Source organism: Thermobia domestica, chromosome 11, assembly GCF_964235325.1.
Source record: "Thermobia domestica chromosome 11, izTheDome1.hap1.1, whole genome shotgun sequence".
In the NCBI taxonomy this organism is placed as follows: domain Eukaryota; kingdom Metazoa; phylum Arthropoda; class Insecta; order Zygentoma; family Lepismatidae; genus Thermobia; species Thermobia domestica.
Genome location: NC_137464.1, coordinates 255,369,559 through 255,389,702, shown reverse-complemented (window position 1 = coordinate 255,389,702; position 20,144 = coordinate 255,369,559). Strand labels below are relative to the sequence as shown.

The 20,144-nt window shown below is 36.0% G+C and overlaps 1 protein-coding gene across 1 annotated transcript in view; it reads right to left on the bottom strand.

Moving 5' to 3' along the window:
- Positions 1 to 17,853, bottom strand: part of LOC145664954 (uncharacterized) — a 306,655-nt gene extending 288,802 nt beyond the window's left edge. The window contains exon 1 of the mRNA XM_081732088.1: positions 17,316 to 17,853. The gene's annotated coding sequence lies outside the window, so the exon portion shown is untranslated. The remainder of the gene's footprint in view (positions 1 to 17,315) is intronic.
- Positions 17,854 to 20,144: the final 2,291 nt, after the last annotated feature.

Here is a 20,144-nt window from a genome sequence, read left to right as displayed (position 1 = left end):
AAATAACTCCTGCTTTGTCATTTACAAAAGCAACATAGGATTCTATAATCAATATCAATTAACACATTATTAGATGACGAGCTAATGATCGAATCCCACTGTTGAACACCAAATTTATGTCGGGGCCGGTGGCAGGAGGCGATCAGAACTTTTGCGGCCACTGGTGAGGGAGTCCCACCACAGGTCACGAACATAAAAAGAGATTATTAGCGACAATATCTCTACCAAAGGTAGCCGAAATCAAACTAACAGAATAATTAATAAAGGACCACGAAAGGTCTCAAGAATATCACTGACTTAGAGAGTAGCCTGACATTAAAAATGTAATGGAGCTGAGCAGTCTATGGGGCTCGGCAATTTATTAGTACGGTAAGGAGGAGGTCCGTCCTGTTCAAACAATGTCCGACTAACCAGGCTGTCGGCAAGGTGAGTTGATAGAGAGAGAGAGAGAACAGGATGAGTGCCTATGTATGACAATAATTAATTACAAAGTTCAAGCACGAGTTTACGAGATTATAAGGGAGCCTTGATCCATGAATGTCCCGCAGGTAATTGCCAGCACTTTAGGGCAGTGGCGGCTCCAAAGGGGGGTCACTAGTTAACGTGAAGCCCACACAACCACGAGATTAATTAGCACACCAAAATAATAGACAACTAGGACTCGTGCAAAGAAATAAATATTTGTAGCGGGACGACAACTTAATAATTAGGCACGTATTATACAACAATGAATTGAAAAATAAAGCTAATGCAATGGAGACAGGATTATTAACACACTTAATGGACCTCAAATACATAAAACTTCACAAGACAAGGTCAGGCTTGGCTATACTTAAATAATTCAGCCTAATAACAATTTAATCGATAAAACAATAAAATGGAAGAGATAGTTATCGCTAACAACCTTAGTTGTAGAATCACTTTACACAAACACTGAAATCGGATATTGGGTGCAAAGAAGTAGACGTGATTCTGAGTCGATGCGAGGAATCAAGATGCACAATTAAAATCACTAAAACAATTTAAATCACTCACCTCGCAATTCAACACCTACACAGATGAAAGAGTTCCAAGTGGCCTCTGGAGATATCGTCGAGTCCTGTATAAGTCCAGTTGAGCTTAGCGTGGTAACAAGATGTTCGTTGCAACCAAGAATTCCCAGAAGATGTCTGTATTGGTTCGAGCGGTAAAACCAACAAGATGCTTCCACTTCCTACGGAGAGTGAAGTTCTTTCTCCAATCGGAATTCTCACGGCGAATGCAGGAATAGTACTGGAGTCGCAGAACACACACAGAAGGGTGATGGTTCACTCAACTACAGAAGATAAAGAGTTCGGTCCTCAACAGGCGTGACTGGTGTAGTGGTTCACGTAGGAACCAGAGAACGAAAGAGATGTGATAATAATGACTTCGACGAACGGCTTCTTCGGAGGTACTTTCTGAGAGAATATGAGTAGGTGAGGTCGTACTTTGAAAACTTTAGATAGGCGTTTTAAATAACTGGAACGCCGAGTTAGAATAGTATGAGTTTTATTGTAAGTTGCTTTTGTACAGCGCAGAAGAGTTGTTAAGCAATAAGTTGTTATACATCAGAGATAATTTTAGATGACGCACAAGTCTAGTGGCGTATGCGTGAAACTTGAGAGGGGTCAGAATATGACCAATGATAAAAGAGAAACAAGGGCAGTTCAATGAAGAGATTGAATTACGACTGCCTGCAAGTAGTAGTAGTAAACTTACTAGAAACAACGTTCAGCACAGTAACAAAGTTCTTGCTGTATTGCACACACGAAATGAAAACAGAGATGGTCCTTGGTAGGAGAACGGAGATGACGGAGTTCTCCACTAACACAGTGTAATAACACACTCTGGTAATGCACTAAGTTCTTCTCTCTATGACTCTAACAAAGTCAGAGAAGAAACGCAAGTCCGGCGGGCGAAGGACAGAAGCCTGAGCCCGAAGAGTGGGCCGGAGCCCCCGGCGGCGAGCACGAAGCTCGTGCCTCGTAGACACACAATGATTTCCCCCTGAGAACAGCTTGTACAGCTATTTGTATTCAGGGAGTTTATTCACACGTTACGTACGTGGGAGTATAGTAGGGTGGTATCTTCCCAAAAAGGGCGGATACTCGTGTGCAATGAAATTAGTCTTTACGTTTAGATTGGGTATTGATAATCTAAACGACTATTTAGGGTGTTAACTAGAATAGTCACGCATGCGCGTTATTACAAACAGTATAAGGCTTTAGCGTCATCTGGTACATAATATCCAAATTAAAAGTCAAAGGTTAATTTGATATTACAAAGAAAATCAAGCTTTATCCAGATTTTACAGGTTTCTTAATCGTTTCACAATGATACCAAAAATACAAGTGTTCCCAAGACACTTATTTTATACGGTGTCAAAATAAACATATTTAGTATTTTCGAAGTGTCAACTTCGGCGCCAAAATGTTAATTATACGTCTACCATGTTTTTGAGAACATCTGGGCTTAAACAGAGGACAATGAGAGTATTCAGAAAATAACATCAGACTCTCAGATAAGACACAAGGGTTAGATATTCCCTTGCACGTGCAGCGAATCGAAGGTTATAGGTTACCAATTCAGATCTGTTTCTCAAGATGCAAAGAGGGGAGAAAAAGATATGAGTTTCCTCTTACGAGACAATAGCTAACTTTAAGTATTCGTCTGGCTTAGTTATTCCACAGAAAGAACAAAATATAAAGAGAGAAATTTAACATTGACTAATACCTGCAATAATTACATGGCAATAAAGCAATTAAAAGGTTTTTAAATAGTAATTATGAATTTAATAACAGTAAGAAAAGCAAAAAATTAGGTCGGCCCGAAGGCGCCTCAGGTCGGCCGCTACAATTTGTTTCTTGGAGTGCCGTCTCGGTTGCAGATATGTGTTTCTTTGTCTTTGGAAATTGTTTATGTATGGGATCTAGAATACCTTTGGATTTTATAAAAACTTCGTTCAAGAAGTGCTTATTGACGTTAGTATCTCCTTTTCCTTGTATAGACAGTAAGTACTCAGCTATTACTTGATCAATTTTTGTTCCACTTATAATGTTAGAAATTCCACAACTATCAACTTTCGAAAAGGGATTTCCTCTCTCAAGCACAACTGTTATCATCTCTGAAATATCTTGCTCCTTTTGAATTGTTGAAACCTTCGAAAACTCATGATGAAGAGCATATTCAACGTCTTCATTAAGGCCACAAAACCGTCTCAAAAAGTATGTTATATTTTCTTTCTCATGTTTGATAAGATCGTGTTTTGTCAGGCTTCTTTTCGTCTGGTTACTCCGATTATGCCTCCAGATCCCTTGGCTGGCTTATTGTAGTGTTGCTCTAGTCTTGATCCAATGCAACACTGCTAAATCTATTGTTACTATGTTGAACTGTGGAATGACCGTTCTTAAACTCATTATAGATCAGAGGATGTTCTTGTTCTAGTTTTAAGCAATCGTGGTAATATAGAGTACACCACCGTGCATAATTTGTTCTGTCAAATGAGAAGAAAAGTGGCAAATACTCTCTTAGGCTGCACACATGCAAGTTCCAGTTATTTTCTCTGTCCGCTCGAATTAAGTGTCGGAGAAGAGGAGCAAGTGTGGAGACAAACTGATCCCAATAAACAAACATTTCACTTTTTTGTGCTCCACTTTCTCTAAATTTCTCAAAGTCCATTCTCATGGCACTCAGGTTTTCGATAGCACATTTAGTTTCTTTAGATAAACTTTATTCTTCATACACTGATAACTGTATGCGTTTTACTATTGAGAACAATTCGGAGTATTTAGTTATGTTAATCTGTTCCATGAACGCCTTCCACTTCAGTGTTTCCATCACTTCACAAAGTATTCCTATTGCTCTAAGTCCCCTGCTATAGTGGTTTCCTTTTAAAGCGCTTTCAGCAGTGTGTGGACCCATGGTTTCAGTCTGAACAAGAACTTCCAAAGCTCCACTGCTCTTGAGGTATAGACCAATACATGCAAGCGCGACTTTCTGAAGATGAAATCCTCCAAGGCAAAGAAATATGTTGGAAAACTTTTCGGGTTGAAGAAGCTGAATTTCTTTAGCTATATGATATACGCCTTCGTCACACCACAGTGAACTCTTTTCGACATTTAACTGGTGCAAGATATCTTGGAAATTACACATTGTTGTATAAATAGAGTCATACTGAGTTGCAGGATAGGGTAGTATTGGAGTGTATCCCGTAATGGTCCTGTGAGATGAATGTTCAAACAGTGCACTCATAAAAGTGTTTCTAGAGGGAATCTCAACTTCCTGAGGGAAATCTAATTGAGGTACGTTGGATTTTTTAAGAAATCTTGAAAGAAACCATATGAGATCTAAATTTCTGCCTGGCTGTTTTATTTCATTTACTGTAATTAGGTCATTGCTAGGATCGAAAGTACTGAGGATACTGCACCTTGTTTTTGGCTTTGTGTAGTACAATAGTTTTTGGGCATCTATATCTTTAGTGAGAGTTCGTGAAGTGGCATCAATGCTAAACGTCCACAGGTATCTCTCTGGAGTATCAGGTTCTTCTAACGAGACGTTAAGTTTATCACTCAGATGAAGGTCTTGAAACAAGACAAGTACTGTGTCGTGTGTTCCATGCATTCCTGAAAATGTAGCTTCTTCTCTGTCGAAATTGTCCATAGCACCTCGAACAGGAATGTTGGGTTTTATTGATGGAGGTATGAGAACACGGTGTCCTTTAGCCCTAATAATAGTCCTATTTGCTAGCATTTGATCTTGACGTAGTACATCATCATAACTGCAGCATAGTCCTTGACGGTTCAACATGGTGATGAGAGTTTTGGATCTAATTAAATGGTGTATTGCTTGAACATTAGTGACATGTAACGCTGTTTTCTTAAGCCATTGTGTATTAAGAAATAGGATATCTGAAATAAGATATCACGTTGAGTACTTGATGATTTACAGAATGAGGGTACTAATTCGTGAAGGAATATTTACCATTGCTTTGGCAGTGACTATGTGACAAAAGTACTTTCATTAAATCCAAAGATTGTTAGAGCGACCAAAATCATAAAATACAAAATATTTTATTACTCCTCTGCTAGTGAACCAATCAAGACAAAACTTTCAGCATATATTTATCACATTACAGGAAATGTATATAATTTTTCTTTCTCGCCTAGATCCCAGCGTTGCCATATAACAATAGCGAAAAATCGATAAAAGGGAAAAATTTTGAGGGAAATTTTCAAAATTTCCCTCCTTTACTTCCCTCTTGAGTGTATTACTGACAAGTGAATAACGTCACCTAAAAGCCTATACTATTGCAAATCGAACGAGGCATAACTGATAACTTTGCGACAATTACAGCTTGAGCGAGATGTATTTAAGAAAAATGTAGTGAATACGAAAGGATTATTCAAGATGGCGGCCATTGTGCAATAATGACCATGATTCAGAACATGTGACCAATTTTTTTTTAAACACTAAAGATAGTAGAACTCGGTAAAACAAACAAACCTTCTGGCTCTCAAACTCCCAACAGGACTTTCCTAGCTGCTGGATTAAAAGGGCAGTGACCTTGACTGGCGGGTGTACACTCATGTCCAAAATTATTGTCGCATATCTATAACTGACTTCTTGTAAGAATATAATTAGATAATGATTTAGAATAAGCATTAAGTCTAAAAATTTTAAAACCTTAAAAAAAACTAAATTTGTGTGATTAAATCTTTTTTTTTCATTTTCCAGCTGTAGTTATTTTTTTTTTCCTCCTGAGAACGTGTTCGGATTTGCCGGGTTTTCGGATTTCCGGAGTTCGGATTTGAGAGGTTGTACTGTAAATCCACTTTCTACGTAATTAAAAAATAATTTGAATAGAGCAGAGAATAGGACTAGTAAGAGGAAAAATTATCGGACATATAATGTCCGGTTTTGAGATCGTACCGGACACCGGACAAAGAGATCAAAAACCGAACTGTCCGGTAAAATACCGGACGGTTGGCAACCCTATTAAGTACGCCATTAATCGTTTCTTATTAAACATTCTTTCATTCCAAGGTTACAATGGAAATAAAAGTATATTGCGATAGCTTGTTACAGATATCTGCCATTGAAATGTGTAATCAAAGAATAAAGTGAAAAAAAATGTAATTCTTTGACCTCGCATACTTTATATATTAACATGCCATACATAACTTCGGTTTGTCTCCCATAATACAAAAAGACAAAAAAAAAAAAAATAATAATAATAACACTAGCACTAATGTTGTAATGCAGATAATCGTTGTTCAATATCACTAAAAATTCCTCTTAAAGTGCATAAATTATATTCTTTGTATGTTGGTTTTTATTACATCTTTTCATTCTTTCCACTCACATCGCGCTGACTGCTATCTATTCTACGAGTAAACATGCTATCAATGATGCCAACCTCAAAAATTATAAAATCCCATTTCGAAAGGGAAAAAAAATACCGTTGAATTTCCCACGTAATACTGATTATATACCGATTATATATATAGAATTTGCACATAATTGGTAACCTAAGTTTTTATGTCAGCTGCCAGATGGGTATTTTTTTTTATTCCAAATGTTTGAATAAAAACTCAAGTTATCAATTACGTGCAAATTCTCATTGCTTATCATTAAATAACTTAAAACACACCTGTTGCGGTAATTTTACGTCAACAGTGTTGGCAGGGGCCGCGTTTCTGTCAAAAAACACCCAATTGACGGCCTTTTGGCATGGCAACACTGCATCAACTTTGTCACATTTCCGCAGCAATGGATGAATGTTGATGCATACTGCACATATCCACAGATACCCACCCACAGGAAATCAGTTTTCTGTAACTAAATATTAATTTTCTTCATTTTGTACATTTTTTATTTCACACTTTCGGTACTACACAAAAACGTTACAAATTCCAACATCGATCATGATCTCTAAAATATCCTCATAGAACACGCTTACATTTGTTTCTAGTCTCAGGTATTTATCGTTCTTGCCTCAAAAGATATACACAATCAAACTTTGGGTTGCGCAACTTTACGGACACGCTTGTATATATATTATGCTCTATTCTATGCCATTCCATTCCATTATGTAATTGTTAGGTTATTGTTGTTTGTTGCAGGTTTAGACAGTAATTAAGTGATGATGGTACACAGATTGACCATTGCTGACCGTGCTCGGATTGCAGCGAGGATAGAAATATGGCAGTCGCCTGTAATGGTGCAAAGATGGTGGAGACGGAGACATGCGACTCTGGACGTAAAAACAATAAAGAGACTGCATGTGAATTTCTTGCATTGATTTCGCGAGAATGGCTTGAGGATGCTTTCCCAGGCCGCTTTATTGGTCGTCGCGGAAATGTTGAGTGGCCACCGAGAAGTCCAGACTTAACCCCATTGGATTTTTTTTTCTTCTGGGGATATTTGAAAGAGAAAGTGTATGCCAGAAAACCGTGTGAGTTGGACACTTCAGAAGCAGTCATTAAAGAAGAGTGTGAGCGGGTACCAAATGACATGTTGCAATGGTCTTTGAGGAACGTTAGGCCCCGATTGCAACGGTGTGCTTCTAATGCTGGTGCCTACGTTGAATGAAATGGCAAGGACCATAGTACATAATAGAATTGACAGCAACCATGTAACATTATTAATGACAGAATAATAGTGAAATGAAAATAGGAAAATAATTGTGCATCACCCTGTATATGATAAACAACACTATATTACTCACTTTTTCAATATCTGAGTAACAATTTTTCCATGTTAACAAAATAACTTATGAACAACTGATCCCCTTAATCGAAAACGAAGTTTGTTGACAAAACTGCAGTACAATATGTGTTCGTGTGTTCTTGATTTTTGAAATTCACACATTATTAATTCGCTTCACAAGCGTCATGCACTTTCCAGATAACAAACTACTTCGAGCCAAAAATTTGACAATTAACACTGATTTTATGATTATCCATGATTCATTATACCTATTTCACACTCTTAAATTGCATAGATTGTTAAAAATCCCAGAAAGGTGGTCAATTTCGAAAAAAAAAATCCATTTATCTGTTTCCCAAAAATTAGTCAAAAAATACCATAAAATGGGATTTTCCCCTCGGGTTGGTATCATTGCATACTGTGGATATTTATACCTAGCTACGTACATCTACTTAAATACATAAACGAAAATTCTCATTGTGTTGTTTAATGCGAATACTTCTTTTTCCTTTTCGCATACTGGTCACGTATAAACGACATTGTCTTCGAGTGATAGTTGAGGTAATAAACAGGCAAATGTTTCGTATCAGAGTATCAGAGACGAATAATTATATTCCTAAAACGGAAGTGACGCTAAACTAATATATATATATATATATATATATATATATATATATATATATATATATATATATATATATATATATATATATATATTCCTTCCACTAATATTTGTTTCTTTTTTTTTCTTTTCTATAATACATAAAGGAGACATACATTAAAATGTGAGTTTAGGCTTTACTATATATACTGTATACGTAGGGCTATATACAAAATCAATAGACGTAGTGTTATTAACCTCGATTTTTTAAATATCGTATTAACATTGAATGATTACCCTAGGGTAGTGTTTCTCAACCGATATGTCGCGACACACTGATATGTCGCGCTGTCTCCTAAGGTGTATCGCGAAATTTTAGAATTTAGAAATCATGAAGAATAGTTAAAATCGAGACAGACTCTACTAGTCAACACTTCCAGGGATAGAAATAATGCTCAGTGCTATATAGAGTCGTTATAAAAGCTAATTGGTTTCACTATTATTATTATTATTATTATTATTATTATTATTATTATTATTATTATTATTATTATTATTATTATTATCATTTTCCCAGCTCACGCCAAGTGAACTTTGTGGTGGACAAACACCGTGTGCGTGGGTTTCCTCGGGGTTCTCCCGTTTTCTCCCACTTTCTTCATTCGACCATTTCACTCATTTCTCATCATCACTGTCTCCTTTAGCCTATCCGACATAACTGTGAGACGTAAAACTCAAAGATTTCATTTCATTTGCATTTGCATTATTATTATTTATAACAAAAATATCAAACAAGTGTGTCCTTGACGTTCAGTAAAGTGTGCCGTTTGTTAGAAAAGGTTGAGAACCACTGTCTTATGTTACCTCGGAATTCCTTTTTCTTCTTCTTCTTTTGGTACAACCTACAGGTTTAGCGATATTCTCTACTATAAAGTTAATTTATTTAATTGTTGTTTTAAGAGTACAGTAAAACCCTGATTATCCGCGATGTGGATTATCCGCGAGTGTCGCGATTTTTTTTAACCCTGCTACAGTCCCACTCGATTATTTTTCATAAGTAGTCTCTGGGGACAGACACTCCGCATACAAATAAGTACTGTATGTTCTAAAACATAAAAATAAATGGCATTGTAAAAATCAATATTTCCAACAGCAGTGCACGTTTCGAAGTGTAACTCTACTCTGATAATCAGAAGCCGATTTTTGTAAGGTACGAAAAACGGGAATGGGGAAAACTGATTTGCTGTAATGTACGTATTTTAAAAGTTTTATTATGTTTTTTGTACAGTCAACAGCAAAAAAAAAAAAAAAAAAAAAGAAAGAAAACCTGCAACATCAGCATGTAAGTTTATTGTGAAACTACGCCTAAAAACACAGAGAATCAACATAATGGCTAAGTGGTACGTATCACGCCAGAAGAAACCTCGGCGTCCTCCCCTACACACTTATTTTGGAGCAAAAGACTTCGTCGTTTCATAATCAACTTACATGCTCATGTTGCAGTTTTTTTTTTTTTTTTTTGCTGCAGACTGTACAAGAAATCATAGTTTTTATGCTGATTTTTTTTTCGTGTTTACACCTGATTTTTAGTCTTTTTTGGGTTATCCGCGATTTTCGCTATCTACGGTCCCTTGGCACTCAATTCCGCGGATAAACGAGGCTTTACTGTACAATAAACATTATGACCTAACGCAAGTTACCACTGCATCCTAGGTTTCTGGGACATTACCTATTCTGCGCACAAGAGATGGCCTAGGTGATCACTTGAACAAAGTTGATGGAAAATATTTTAAAGACATATATATTTTCTGGTTTGAAAATATTTATTTATGTATATTTCATAAACGTTTGCCGGTGTTTTCCCACTTAGGAGTCACATCTCGAAAAACTTCATCGTGTTGTTATCCTAGGGCACATGTGAATTTTTCGGCCCGAGCCCAATCCAGCCCGAATGTACGTAGGTCCGGCCCAGCCCGGGCAGAAACGTTTTGCAGATTTTCTGCCCGAGCCCGGCCCGGCCCGGCCCGATAAGATTTTTAAAATTCTTGGCCCAAGCCCTGCCCGGGTCCGATAAATTTTCGAAGTTTCATTTTGTAACATTTTTCACGGGCACACTTCTTCAACGTTTGCCTTTATTCTAATTATCCTTTAACGAATGTCAATAATTATTAAAGAATTGCAATTAATCGGCCCCAGCCCGGCCCGACCTGAAAAGAAATCAGTGTCGGCCCGCCCAAGCCCGGCCCGTGCAGGTCTCTAGTGGATATATATATATATATATACTTAATGTCAAGTTTGTACGTACATCTTGTAACTCGAGAGATTGGTAAAAAATTCGAATTTCCTCTTTTAGGCTGCCTTCACACTAGGATCTTGTGAGCCGTTCATGTGAACCTCTAGTGATAAGGCATTGAATAAGCCGCTCAAAACATCGTGATACCAAAATGGCAGCCATACTAAAATCAGAAGAAGCTGCAGATGCAATCTTAGCTTTAAATTGCAAAAAGAAAAAAGGATTGCAAGAAGAGCAATGTGGATTTATCCTGTAAATTGATCAAGACTGGAAGAATGTTCTTTTTACAGTCTGTTTCCTAAACTGAGAAAAGATGAAAGAAATTTTTTCAATCACTTCAGGATATCTATATCTTCGTTTGACGAACTGTATAATAGTACAAAATGTTAATTTCATCAGAGTAACACCAAAATGAGAAAATTTTCAACATGAAATATATGTACAGTTTTCTCCATTCGAACTGAGTTCACGATCACGTGTGAAGGACTCTCATAAGACTGTGTTATTTTCTTCCTCGCCAGCAGCCCGCTCAAGGCAGCTATTGGCGAGGTGATCTTCATAGCATGTCAGAGCCGTGGCTCACTTGCAACAAAGCGTGTGTGTGAAAGCATACATTTACCACAATGTAAAGCTAGCAGCTGCAGCTCAAGCGAGCGGCTCAAAGGATCCTAGTGTGAAGGCTACCTTAGGGATCGTAAATCCTTTGTAATCTACAGCTTAGAGAGCAAAAACAATATTTATCTAAAGACAAAGATGTTAAACGAAGATGGTGGTCAGTTCCGGGAAGTGGCAGAATACCGATGATGATGATATTGTTACACAGACTGTTTCTTTCATCCAATGATCCTAAATATTTTCGAAATAAAGTAAAATATGCGTAAACCTACTTCAACATGAATATGTTAAGTCGGGGGCTTTCAGAATGCGCAATGTAGCAACTCCTCATTTTTGTCCGAATTAGGTTTTCCATACTTCGTTACAAATGTTTTAAGCCCAAGAAATATTACAACTAGACATGTAGAATATTTATTGAGCCTTCATAGGATATTACAACTAGACACGTAGAATATTTATTGAGCCTTCATAGGATATTACAACTAGACACGTAGAATATTTATTGAGCCTTCATAGGATATTACAACTAGACACGTAGAATATTTATTGAGCCTTCATAGGATATTACAACTAGACACGTAGAATATTTATTGAGCCTTCATAGGATATTACAACTAGACACGTAGAATATTTATTGAGCCTTCATAGGATATTACAACTAGACACGTAGAATATTTATTGAGCCTTCATAGGATATTACAACTAGACACGTAGAATATTTATTGAGCCTTCATAGGATATTACAACTAGACACGTAGAATATTTATTGAGCCTTCATAGGATATTACAACTAGACACGTAGAATATTTATTGAGCCTTCATAGGATATCATATCATATCTGGAAACATTTTCTGTATTTTAGCAGATAAAGAAAGAGAACAATTTGAGCGACTTCCGTCCAAATGGAGAAACTGAAGGTGCGACAATATGATTAATACACTAGCCGAGGGTTTCTCAACCTGGGAGTCGCGAAGATAAGCGGAAGAGATAAATACGATTAGAATCTAATACCGGAAAATATTTTTAAATATTATTTTGAATTTTGTTCTAATAGGTATATTTTTATTTTTATACATATTGTTAGAACAAAACCAAAAATAAGTCTACTAAACATTTTCAACAGATGCAGAGTTGTTTAAAAATCAATTTAAATGAAAGAGGTACGATATGAAACTAATGAGAACTGCATATTTAAATGCAATTAAAATTGAAAGCTAATGATATATCTGAGCATGATATCTCTTCACTACTGCGGCAATGTCCGGTTCAAAAGAAAAATGAAAAAAAAAACAAATCTTTAAGTTTTACGTCCCAGGGTTATGTCAATTAGGCTAAAGGAGACGCTGATAATGAGAAATGAATGAAATTGTGGAGTGGAGAAAGTGAGAGGAAACGGGAAAACCCCGAGAAAACCCACGAGCACGGTGTTTGTCCACCACAAAGTCCACACGGCGCGAGCTGGAATCGAAACAGGGACCCCAAGCACCAGAGCAATTTCGTAATGTACATTATCGAGTCATTTCAAATATTCGATAACTTTTTTTATAATTGTCCACGTTTTTTAAACCAAAATTAGAAATAATTTTATTTCTTTTATCATATGACCCAAAATTAAGAGAGTTATGAAACTTTAAAATTTTCAAACGGTCTCCATTTTAAAACAATATGACGGATCGGATTCGATTTTTGTAATATGAATGAACTGACCGAATTTGGTTTTAATCCATTCGCTTTTAGGGAAATTACAGCATCCACTATATACAAGAAATGGATTCTACGACTATTATTATAGAAATAGATGGATATCGTGAGATTTCTGCAATAGAAGTATAAAAAATTCCACACAAGCTTATTACAAACTAGAAATTATAAGGAGGACGCTGGCAAGAGGATGTGATAAAATAGGTATCGTAATATGAATTAGGTAGAGAACTACTGTACTAGGCAATAGTATACTTCTTATGCCATAGTAAAAAAAAATCTCCAGCTTAATTTAGAAGAGGGAGAACAAACATTGAAGATGATTCTCGATCAGGAAAGCCCACTGAAGCACTAACGCAAATTTCTTGTTCGGCCTCGCAAACGAGTCTAACGTGGAGACAAAAATATATTTTCAAATTCGGGACGAGGCTACAAACATGATAATTCTCGTCTCGTTTTGGAGAAGAGAAATTTCTCGAATGTAGTGAACAGCACCACTCACCTAAGTCTTAGATTTCAAGAATTGTTTTAGTGTTACAAGATTAGGGATCCCAGTCGACCCGCGGTTTAAGAAATTATTCTGGTCGCAAAATGTCCCGATTCCACTTCACAACATAAGTTAATATTATTTGTGCGATATTAAGAAAAAAAATCTATATTCAACTGATAGAAACAATCTATTCAGTTTGTAGCATTACGAAGCGACAGAATCTGTTTAAAGTACGCGAATAAAAGTTTGTCGGTTACAATTAATGGTGGGTGGAGTCTTGTTCTGTAATCATACTTAAAAATTATATACCTTCACTGCATAGATAACTTTAAATTATGGGCAATGCTTTTCTAGTGCATTCATTCTCTGTTTTTCACCGTCATATCGAAGAGAAAGTGCAATATTTCAGAAGATTTAAAAGCACAGTATCCATATACGAAAGAGTCCGATCAAATTAAACCCAAAAGTGGAATATGAGGGGGAGAAACGGTGGCTCAGTGGTAAGGTGCTTACCTCTGATGCATGGAGGTTCCTGGTTCGATCCCTGCACAAGCAAATTTGTGGTGGACAACATCGTGTCCGTGAGTTTTCTCAAGGTATTCCCGTTTTATTCCACTTGCTCATTCTACCAATTCATTCCATAATCCAATTTCCAATTTTCCATTCCAATATTCCTTAATTTTCTTTCTCCTCTAGCTTAAAGGACATAATCGCGGATGTTAAACTGAAAGATTTCATTTGATTTTATTTCGAAAGTGGACTGTACCATTTGCAGTAATATTCAGGGAGGTAAGTCAGATATTGTGGACCATATTAAAAGTAGGAAGCACTAAACTTGCTGAATCGGCGAAATGCTCAACTCAGATACTGTCCACGCTCTTAATATACAAAGGTATAATGAATACAGAAAAAAAAGTACTACAAATATACCGTAAATTTTCATAGGGTCTCCCAGTTTTTAGTCTGAAAATCCAAAAACCGAATACATGATTCGTAATATAAAAACTACAAATTGATAAAGTAATTTTACGAACACAATGAAGAGAATTTATCAACGTTCAAAGATATGCAAGTCATGTCGCAATATACTAGAATAATAAATATGGTTTGAATGTTGTAATTTCACACCCTTCGAGTACCTCTCCTGACGCAGTAGGATTCTGATAACTTCCAGATAAAATTATGAAAAAAAAAAAAAATCATGGCATAAATTTTCTATACTTACGAAATGAAACGAGAAAATTTTCAGGCATAAAAGAAAAGCTTTCCGAGAATCGACATGAGACGAGACTACAAAATTTACGAGACAAGATGAGACAACCTTATTTCTCGTCTCCTGACAGCATTACACTGTAAAAAAAAAATAATACAGCATTTAAACACTTTTAGTACAGATTATGAAGAGAAAATTGATCAAATAGTGTTTAAAAAGTGTGCTTTGCGTGCCTCAAAAGAGTTAATTCTTAAAAACAGTGGTTAGTGTGACATATTTAAAACACGTCTTCTCGGCAAACACTTCGAAAGCAAAGTTCTGACACATTTTGCAAACACATCTGGGACATATTTGGAAAACACAGGATCTAAAAGGAGTGACTATTTTATAACCCCGGATGTGTCGGTATGTATAAAAGTTTCCTAACTATGTTTAAAAGTCATTTTTAAATGTATACTGGTTGGACACATTTTAAATACTTTTAAGGCATTTTCTGTTAAACACTGTTAGAATGTGCTCTAGACACTTTTGTTTACTAATAGAACACTTTAGTACACTTTTTAACACGTTAAACACTATTCAAATGTTGTTTCTGATAAGGGTGTAAAATACATTCAAACACTGTTTTCTTTTTTGGAGTGTATGAAAGCAGGGAAGTACGGAGGGGTGTGTCCCGGGGTCCGGACCCTCCTCGAAATCTCGACTTTTCTGTAAATTTATTGTAATTTTAGGGGACGATTTTAAAAGTTTTCATATAATTTATCCTCATATTCAATTTAAACTCCACCCAAAAAGCTTTGGATGTCCTCTTCCGAAATAAATTTCTGCGTACGTGTCTGTTATGTTGAAATGACAAATATCTACTCTGTTTTGTTAATAATCAATTGAATTCTTACTGTTTTTCCCTCTTATTTTAATGCGTGATCGTATAGTGAACAACTTAGATTCTTTCTTGTGTTTTCGTCTGAAACGCTAGAAACTAGGTAGAACCGTGTTCCTTAACCAATCGTAAGTATTTGACCCTAAGAATCAGGGACATACGCAAGAGATAGGTCCTGCGGGTACAGACCTCCCCGAAATCTTGACTTTCCTGTAAATTTAGCCTAATTTTAGGCTGATTTTTACAAATTTTAATATACTGTATATTGAACTTGGAGCTCCTCTCGAAATAAATTTCTTGCATATGTGCTTGCTATACTGCAAATAATACAGTAACTACTTTTAGACATAGTAGAATACTGTACACAATACCGACACTCTTTGAACACCTCCAGATGACACATATTCACCCCTTGTAGACACTGTGTTGTCCAGGTATGTCCCAGATGTATGTACAAAATGTAAAAAATGTATGTCATCACTTCTGTTTTCGAACTGTTCGCCGAGAAGAAGTGTTTTAAATATGTCATACGAGATACTGTTTTCGGAAAATTAACGCGTTTGGACACGCGAAGCACACATTATAAACACTATTTCATAAAATTTTCCCCACAACATCTGTACCAAAAGTGTTTGAATGGTGTTTAATTTTTTACAGTGTAGTATTACAAAAACGCAATTAGATGTTTATGCAAAAGCATGGGCATTTTTTTTTTAAATTAGCGGTATAATCGTTAGTTTTTGTAATAATTTAATTTTTTTGTCATTTATATACTATTTTACTTCATGTTCGAAACAATCCAATAAGTACAAATATTTATTGGCTTCGGTCTTAAAGATCATAAGTTCACACTTGGTCAACATTAACCACGCGATCATCACGCAAAATGTACATATCTTAAATATATTACCACTAGCAGATCCAGGATTTGATTTTTAAAAAAAAGGGGGGGCTATACACATGCAAGGGTCATTCTGTTTATTCTAAACAACGATCAAATTCTATTTATACAGTGCATAGGCTACAGGCTAATGAACAGGCTAATAGCCCCTATACCAACCTTTGGGTCCAGTGATTTATTTGTTTGTCATCAACACAACAGGTGCGCGGTGGCTCAGTGGTAGAGCGTTCACCTCTGGTGCTTGGGGTCCCTGGTTCGATCCCAGCTCGCGCCGTGTGGACTTTGTGGTGGACAAACACTGTGGTCGTGGGTTTTCTCGCGGTTCTCCCGTTTCCTCCCACTTTCTTCATTCCACCATTTCACTCATCTCTCATCATCACCATCATGGATTTCAGTTATCTTATATGCCAAGTATTTGCTAAATTTAGATTGAACTTTTTTCCCAGTTGGTGTCGGTATTGCTGTTGCGAAGGGTTTCAGATCACAGGATCATATTCTAATTTTGATCGGGCATAGGAGTAATACATTTTGGTAAGTGTGGTAAAATTGTTAAACTCCTTGCCAATTCTATTTATGAACCCTAACATCTTAAGGGACCCATTAACTATGTTCACGATGTGGTTATTTAATGTTAGTTTCGTAACAAACGTAACTCCAAGATTTTTGACTGAATTTAATCTATTTAATAAGATTTGATTAACTGAATAATTAAACTCTATTTGATTTTTGTTCGATACATATTAGATCGTATATAGCGTCGTCCTTTTAGTAAATTTGAGGCAAGTGTATATGCTTGGACTATAAAAGTATCAGGTCGGTATACGTCCCATTGGCCATAACATCACGGATCCGTCTATGTACATTACAATAAATATGAAATTAAGATATTTACCTGTTGCTAGAAGTCCTAGGAATATCACAATATGTGAGAAAAAATCACTGACTTCACATATAGGTAAATCTATTTCAACACTTCTGAGCACACACTTTTTTCACTGTAAAACACACACTTCGAAATAAAGTTACAAATCCACCTTTTCCTTATTTTTAAAAAAAATCTTTATGTTAGGTTTGGAACGTTTGTTTCTAATCTAATGAAACGCAACACTAAGAATTTAATGATAACTATTTAAAATGTGACACTAAAGGTGCATTAAGAGAAGTATTTTGGGCTGTTAAGAGGCGTCACTAAATTGTTACTTCACATTTAAGATATCACTAATCACAACAAAGAAAGAAACGCATCACAGCAACAATAGAAGATGGGAAACACAAAATAATATTGTTATCAATCACGTTCCAGATAAAAACAACATAAGTATTTGCTTCGCCAGTTGCTTGGAGACTATTGGAAACTTGTCTTCAAGCGAGCAGATGGCTAGCAGCAGCCTCTGTCTCGCTTGGAAGTCAGAAGACAACTGACAGTCGGTGCTGCGTTCTTCCTTAGCTACACTACTTCCCGCCTCAAGGCGTATTACTTGGCGGGCGGGCAAGATGGCCGAGTCCACGAAACAGCTAAAGCAAGAAGAAATTTTTAAAAAAGAACAAAACTTCCAGATCTTTTTTAAAAAAAAAATCAACAAAAAAAGAAACAGCTGGAAGTTATTGATGCGTAAAATTTTTCCTTATCGACGTCCAATCACGATTTTTCTATTTTTGTATTGTTTATTTCTTTCTTATCTTTTTACAAAAGGGACTAAACCAACCTTATGGTAAAGTCTTGTACCCTTTGACTTGAATCCCATTATTTCTGGACCTTTAGTATGAAAGAAAGAGTGGATAACAATCTTAAATTAAGATTCAACCTTGAAAAGAATGGGGAGGAAAACAGACAATATTCAAATAGCAGACATTCATTATTATTATTATTTTATTATTATTATTATTATTATTATTATTATTATTATTATTATTATTATTATTATTATTATTATTATTATTATTATTATTATTATTATTATCATTGTATAATGAAGTCCATAATTAGAACTGGTATGCATAGATTTACCTAAAGCTTTTGATTCAATTTTACATCACGTTTTACTTGTCAGTTATCTGCTATAGAACTACCTTGAAGATTTCAAAAATAGTTAGCTTCTACATTCTGGGAAGATTGAAAGAAGATTTTTTCTTTTGTCAGGAATAACTTTTAGAATAACTGAAAATTTTCTACTATTGTTCTATAAATTTATGTACAAAATTTATGCCCAGATTCTTTTTTTTTTTTAATTTAATCTAGAAGCTATCAGAATCCTTGTGCATAACGAGAGGTCCACGAAGGGTGTGGTATAACAACATTTAAACCATATTTATTATTGCAGTATATTGTGTAGTGACTTGCTGATCTTTAAACGCTGATAAATGGTGATAATTGATTATCACTTTATCAGTTTATAGTTTTTATACCTACTATAAATTACGCAACACTAAAACAGAGTTTGAGATCTGAGACGGGTGAATTAGCTCGAAACATTTCTCGTCTCGTCCCGGATTCAAAAACGCATCTCGTGAACAACGCTATTCAGAAAGAAGAAATCCCGAAAGAGTGGAAAGAGCCTATTATCGTGCTGACATTTAAGAAAGGAAAGAGGAAAACGGATTGCAGTAATTATACGTAGCATTTCATTGCTCCAAAGCTTTCTATACATGATCTTAGCGAACATTCTTGTCGCTCTGTTTATCTCTTACACTGATGACGCAATTCAAGTTAATCGTTTTTGTTTCGTGAATAGAAGGTCAATTTGGATTAGATTTATCTATATCAGACAATGTTAAAAAAGAAGTAGGAATTTGGTTATGCGCCTTCTCAGGCGACTAAAGTTAAAATCATCATCATAGGTAATCAGTCATTATTGGCAGGTCACTTACTGCAACTGAAAAGCTTCCATGCTCCATGGTCTTCCGCTAACCTCTTCGTCTTCACGTATGATTTTTCTGTTTTGATACCGTGTTCATCAATTGTAGCCTCCTTCAGCCCCTCCCTCTCTTTCCTGCCACCATACTCTCTAGCACGTCACTCTTGATACAGTTACTTCTTAGCCAATATCCCAAATCAGTTTCTCTTCCTCTTCTTAATAATATCTAAAACTGTTTTGTTCTTCCCATCATTTATAACACCCTCTCATTCGTTTTCCACTCGACCTAGCTAATGCTCTCCATTCTTCTTCACACCCACATTTCGAATATATATACACACCCACATATCGAATATACACACGATAATTCGGCCACTAGTGAGTGACGATTAGTGTTGTCCACGTCACAAGACGAGATGAGACTTTTCGTTACAAGAGAAGAGATGAGACAGAAATCTACCAATAGCATACTTTCCGGAGCTCTTTCGTGGCTATATTGTCAGTATTTACGCCTACGACGCGGGAAAGCCGGGCTCAATTCCCTGCGGGAGCTTATGTGATTCGGTTCCCAGACTAAACTGCAGGTTCATGTCTTATATAGCCTTGATGCTTAAAGGGACGCTAAACTTAAGTTAAATCCAAGATATGCTTTCCGAGACGGTACATTACTTTTATGACATATTTTCGAGACGAGAGAGTATTTTTATATTTTCAGCACAAGACAGTACTTTAAAGACATATTTTCGAGACAAGACAGTACTTTTATGACACATTTTCAAGACGAGACAGTACTTTTATGACATTTTCAACAAAAAGCAGTATTTTTATGACATATTTTCAAGATGAGGCACTACAAAATCTCGTAT